This window comes from Limulus polyphemus, unplaced genomic scaffold, assembly GCF_000517525.1.
Source record: "Limulus polyphemus unplaced genomic scaffold, Limulus_polyphemus-2.1.2 Scaffold1831, whole genome shotgun sequence".
In the NCBI taxonomy this organism is placed as follows: Eukaryota; Metazoa; Arthropoda; class Merostomata; order Xiphosura; family Limulidae; genus Limulus; species Limulus polyphemus.
In genome coordinates this window covers 138,919-144,914 of record NW_013667441.1, presented here as the reverse complement: position 1 = coordinate 144,914, position 5,996 = coordinate 138,919, and positions in this window count along the sequence as shown.

Genomic DNA, 5,996 nt, shown 5'->3' with positions numbered 1-5,996 from the left:
GTCTTACACGTAAACTCCCGCTGCTGTCATTAGTGCAAGGCTCTAAGTTGGTCTTTGGACAGGGAAGACTATAGCAAGTATTCATCTAAATTCTTGGTGCTGTAATTGGTGCAATGCTCTTTGGGTTAGCAGCGAATGCAAAAACTATAATTGAATACCTTAATAAACGATGTTAATAGTGTTTTTACTGATACTTTATTACATTTCCAGCCAACCAATTTGAGTAGTTAGGGTTGCACTTGCGAGTTACGCCACCAGAGGACGCTACACGTGTGTCTACCTTAACGGAGGGGAGGGGGAAATGTCACCAAAGACGAGACGTCATAGTTCCACATTAAGTGTCATTAAAGGATGCATTGTAGGCTACCATGACAGGCGGCCATAATGTCACAGTTCCACAAAGTGTCACCATAGGGCACGTTGTTAGGGACGCATTGCTAGGCCGCCATGACAGGCGGCCATGATGTCATACTTCCACAAAGTGGGGTCCGCACAAGTTTGATCAACATGCCTCAACATAACTATATTTAATACAATTGGTTTAAATCACTAATTACGTTTCCTGACCACTTATGTGTAAATCATCTTGAAAAAGGACACTTAACCCTAAATTATTAGTTCTACATTTAATTACATTTCTTGACCATTTATATTTAAATTGTCCTAAAAGGATGATATCATAAAAATAATTAAAACTTACTGTTTGACTCTTTAATTATAAATCAAGTTATCATTTCAAAGAATTTTGGTGCTTGTTTAATATGCAAGACAAAATATTTTATTTTACATATGATACTTTTACAGTTTTACCTTACATGTGTTTTACAAAGGTGTATACTATATTTTACATGTGAATATGTCATCAATGTTTAGATTTAATTATGTTAAAACCATTATTTTAACGACTGTCCGTAGGATTTTAACAAGTATGCTGTGACTGTGTTACTATACTTCAACATGTGATTACGTCATCAATGTCTAGATTTAATTATAGTAAAACTATTATTTTGCATTTTTTAACATCTGTACTAATTCATTTTGCTATAACTAAAAATAATAAATGAATGACTTACTGTTTATCTATCCATTTTCTGTGGTACGTTCCCTTGGAGATATAAATTGCATAAAACTTTGAGACTGTCTAACTCTATTAGGAACTGATCCCTGGCAAACATACCTCATACTTTTCTAACCTTTTCATAGCCTCTTTCATACAATGTTCTGTAGGACACTTACTGTTTCGCTTTCACAAGTAAAATATGCATATTATTTGAATGAGACAGTTATTATAACCAGTAATTTACTTTCATCATCCTACAACTAAATATAATGAATGAACGACTTACTGTTTAACTTGCATACAATCTGGACACTGACGTCATTATCGTCCATGCTTCAACCAACCTTTAACTAAGAAGAAAGGTGTGAATAAACATTCACCTTAGTCACAGTCTGACTTGTTTGATATTCAAGGCCACTGTCCAGCTTGGTTTTAGAAAATATACAGGGCAGGACATCAAGTTTGGAAATTTTTTTGACCTTTAGTGTTAGCTAAAACATACAACACTTTCATTTGAACTTAGGGAAATCTTAAAATAAAAGTCAATTATATTACACTGTCACTATCTATGTATTAGTCAATTATATTACACTGTCACTATCTATGTATTAGTCAATTATATTACACTGTCACTATCTATGTATTAGTCAATTATATTACACTGTCACTATCTATGTATTAGTTAGTTATATTACACTGTCACTATCTATGTGTTAGTCAATTATATTACACTGTCACTATCTATGTATTAGTCAATTATGTTACACTGTCACTATCTATGTATTAGTCAGTTATATTACACTGTCACTATCTATGTGTTAGTCAATTACATTACACTGTCACTATCTATGTATTAGTCAATTATGTTACACTGTCACTATCTATGTATTAGTCAATTATATTACACTGTCACTATCTATGTATTAGTCAGTTATATTACACTGTCACTATATATGTATTAGTCAATTATATTACAATGTCACTATCTATGTATTTACATTATATTTAATATTGAAAATAAGCTCTACATAATTCTAATGTTCACCATACTTTAACTAAAGTTTCTGTACGTCACTGAAATATAAAAGTCAGTAAAACATAGTTCATTACAGAGTGATACAAAACAACAAATGTATATTCTAAATATTTGACAGGTTAACGTACAATTATTACATACTGTGCTCAACAAACACTCAGAGTGTTTCAGTCAATTTAGAATAATGTTTCAAAATGAAAGGTCGATTCAATTCTAATTTATGATATTTACTTAGACTACATGAATATCTGAGATTTAATTATACATTATGTACTTGTTTAGCAACAGAGTTAGTTGTTTCCAGGTAGTGTTGACAAATTCATTTAGAAGCTAGAGTTGACAATCATAACCGTAACAGGACCTTTAGATATAATAATTTTCAACAGAACAAGTAAACAAACCAACTGTCTGAAATCTGTATTTACTATACATCTCTAAACTACCATCTCGGAATTCGTATTTGTTATACGGCTATAATCTGCTATCTCGGAATTCGTATTTGTTATACGGCTATAATCTGCTATCTCGGAATTCGTATTTGTTATACGGCTATAATCTGCTATCTCGGAATTCGTATTTGTTATACGGCTATAATCTGCTATCTCGGAATTCGTATTTGTTATACGGCTATAATCTGCTATCTCGGAATTCGTATTTACATTTCAGCTCTAAACTGCTATCTCAGAAAAAACATGTGCTGTCCTTGATTAATAGAAAACTAATAACTTTAATAAGCGGGTATAATAAAACTTCAAACTCTCAGCATAAGTATATACAGCCTGTTAGTTTGGAAAACTTGTTCTTGTAACAGGGAAACCAGTTAGGGTAGCACGCCCTCCAGTGGTTTCGATAGCCGTGGTAGCATAACACAGATAGCCCATTGTACAAATTTGCGCTTATCAACAAAGAAACACAAGTTTTTAGAACCTTAATGGACTGCAACTGCCTGCTGAGTGAAAAGAGGACGACGTTACGGCTTTTTTCAGGTCGTCCACTTTTCACTCAACAGGCCTAAAGTTTCGTTTAAACAACAACGAACAAAAGCATTACTACAAATTGTGTGTCAGTTTTAACCTCAGAATGTTTCATGTTAATGTCAACAGGGGACGCCACTTAGACAAAATATACATTAACTAACTTTGTAAAGACATGAAGTTTAGTAAAGATACCTTTTCGAGATTTATTTATGAAAATATGATGAAGAAATTAGTGGGTAAAAATCTTAAAGTTATAAAACAAAAACCGTGATTAGCCAGACAATTTACTACCGTTCCATTTACTCATCATCATCATCATGTGCCATCTTCCTCAGGAAGATTGGCTGTCACAATCCTCCACTTCTGTCTGTTCTGTGTTTTTCTCAATATTTGTTATCCACTCTGTTGTTGGTCTTCCCCTGTATCTTTTCCCTTCCATTTGACCCTCTATTTACTGGACCTATGTATTTTATAATTAGGTCAAACAGATGAAACAAAGAAAGCTCCAAATGGGTGTTTAGATTCTTTAGTCATATATCAAAGGGTATTGATGAAAAGAACAAGGTAAATGAAACCTAATGACTATGTTGAAATTATCTACTTTTGTTTCTGACGTCTAAAAATATATATGAGAGATGAAACAAGAGATGAAAATATATACATAAAGTTTTAAATTTCTCACGTGACTATAAACAGAAAACACCGATGTGTCTAAGAGAAGCAACTAATTCGGCATCACGTGACAAGGAGGTGCAGGAGGAAACTGACGAATAAGAGTTGATAACAAGACTAGTATCGTATCGCGATGTAATAAGAACGTACTGAAGTAAGGAAAACATTGTAATAAAAAACTTTTTGTTTGAAGAAATATATATATATAAATATTACATATACGAAGCTCACGTTTATCAAACTCTGATGTACATATGATGAACGCACAATATAGTTGTCAATAAAATATTCACTTTTTCTTAACGTATCATCAAACTAGGTCAAAACACTTGGACCCTGCGTGGTAACAGATGAAAAATAAATAATATTTAGCAATTTAATGTTTACGTCTACAGTCTAGTTAAAATACTGTTCTATTTTCACAATGCAGTAGACTGGTGTGTGAGTCAGTATAACAATATTAGCGTAAGTTAACAAAGGTACCCGACAATATAGCCATTAAAAATTAGTGCTATAGAGGGGGCGTGGGTCGTCTCTTTCTACTATATTGAGCCGTAACAAACCATCTGTTCATCAATGGAATGATACCCCTGTTACGCATGGTATTAAACGTCTCTTTCATTCACAGTCGTCGTCATGTATTTTTCTCCTTGACTACTTTATTCATTTGACCCTTGCTTAGCGGATTAAGGTAGTAAAATTGAATTGGTTGAAAATTCCAAAACTTGGTTCGACTGACGTGTGTTTTAATTTAATCTTTTGGAAATTCACCAGAATAGCTCTACCAAATCCACCAGAATAGCTCTACCAAATCCACCAGAACAGCTCTACCAAATCCACCAGAATAGCTCTACCAAATCCACCAGAATAGCTCTACCAAATCCACCAGAATAGCTCTACCAAATCCACCAGAATTGCTCTACCAAATCCACCAGAAATAGCTCTACCAAATCCACCAGAATAGCTCTGCCAAATTCCATCAAAAGTGTTAAACCAACCCATCACAACACCACCCACCTCCAAATCTTAGGCTACTCTTTTACTAACGAATAGTAGGATTGGCCATCACATTATAACGCCCCATGGCAAAAAGAGCGAGCATGTTCAGCGACAGCGGATTGCGGGTCAAACGCTTGACCATCAGCCCATTTAGGCCTATGCTTTATATAGATAGATAATATTTCATACTAAAAATCTGTCAACGCATATAAGTTTTTTTTAATCATTGTACTTTATCCATCTATGCCAGAAACAGTTTTAAATATTCCATAAACTTCCTTAATAATAATATGTCTAAGGGAGAAATTTTCCCGATCTGTAACATACCTGGCTAACTATTTAGAACACTTTTCAGATTATATTGTAATATACTGCAGGTTGTGAACAGTACCAGTTGAGCATTCCGTTTATTTATAAACTACGGAACTTATCTGTTGCTCTTGTTGTAACGTACAAAGCTTGACAATGAGCTAGCTGTGTTCTGCCAACCGCAGGTATCGAAACCCAATTTTAGCGTTATAAGCCAAGAGACTTATATCGGAACTGTTGACTCCAGAAACGTTATCCAGAATACTTTCAGAATATTTAGTTCTTGGTATTTTTTATTTTATCTTTGAAGGGATATTTTAAAACTATTTTTGAAATTTGACATACTTATTAATTGAGTCAATACATTCTAATAGCCACAGTTAAACAGCATAACCTAGTATTTTCGATAACTTAAAGAAGTATGGAATTAAACAACAAATCAAAACAAAGTTCGATAGCTACGCGAAGTTTGAAATTAAACAGAAATCGTGACAAAGTTATAGCGCTACACATGACAGTTTTCTATAGCTACATCAAGCAACGTGACACATATATTAACTTATTATCTGCGTATAGACCAACATCAAACATAGGAACTTAGGATATTGCTTAAAAATCCTTTACTAATGCCCCTCAGTGGCACAGCGGCATGTCTGTGGACTTAAATTGCTAGAAATCGGGTTACGATACCCGTGGTGAGCAGAGCATAGATAACTCATTGTGTAGCTTTGTGATTAATTGCAAACAAACAAACCTTTACAAACCCAGTAATATGTTTTATATCATTATATCAATATGAGGAACAATAAAAATTATAATATGTCATGATAACTTTATATCATAAACTTCACTTTTATATTGATTTAATTAAAGTTAGAAATACTATTTTTTTCCTTTAACCAGAAATTTCTTTATGACCGTCTAATACACAGCTCCAGCTTTT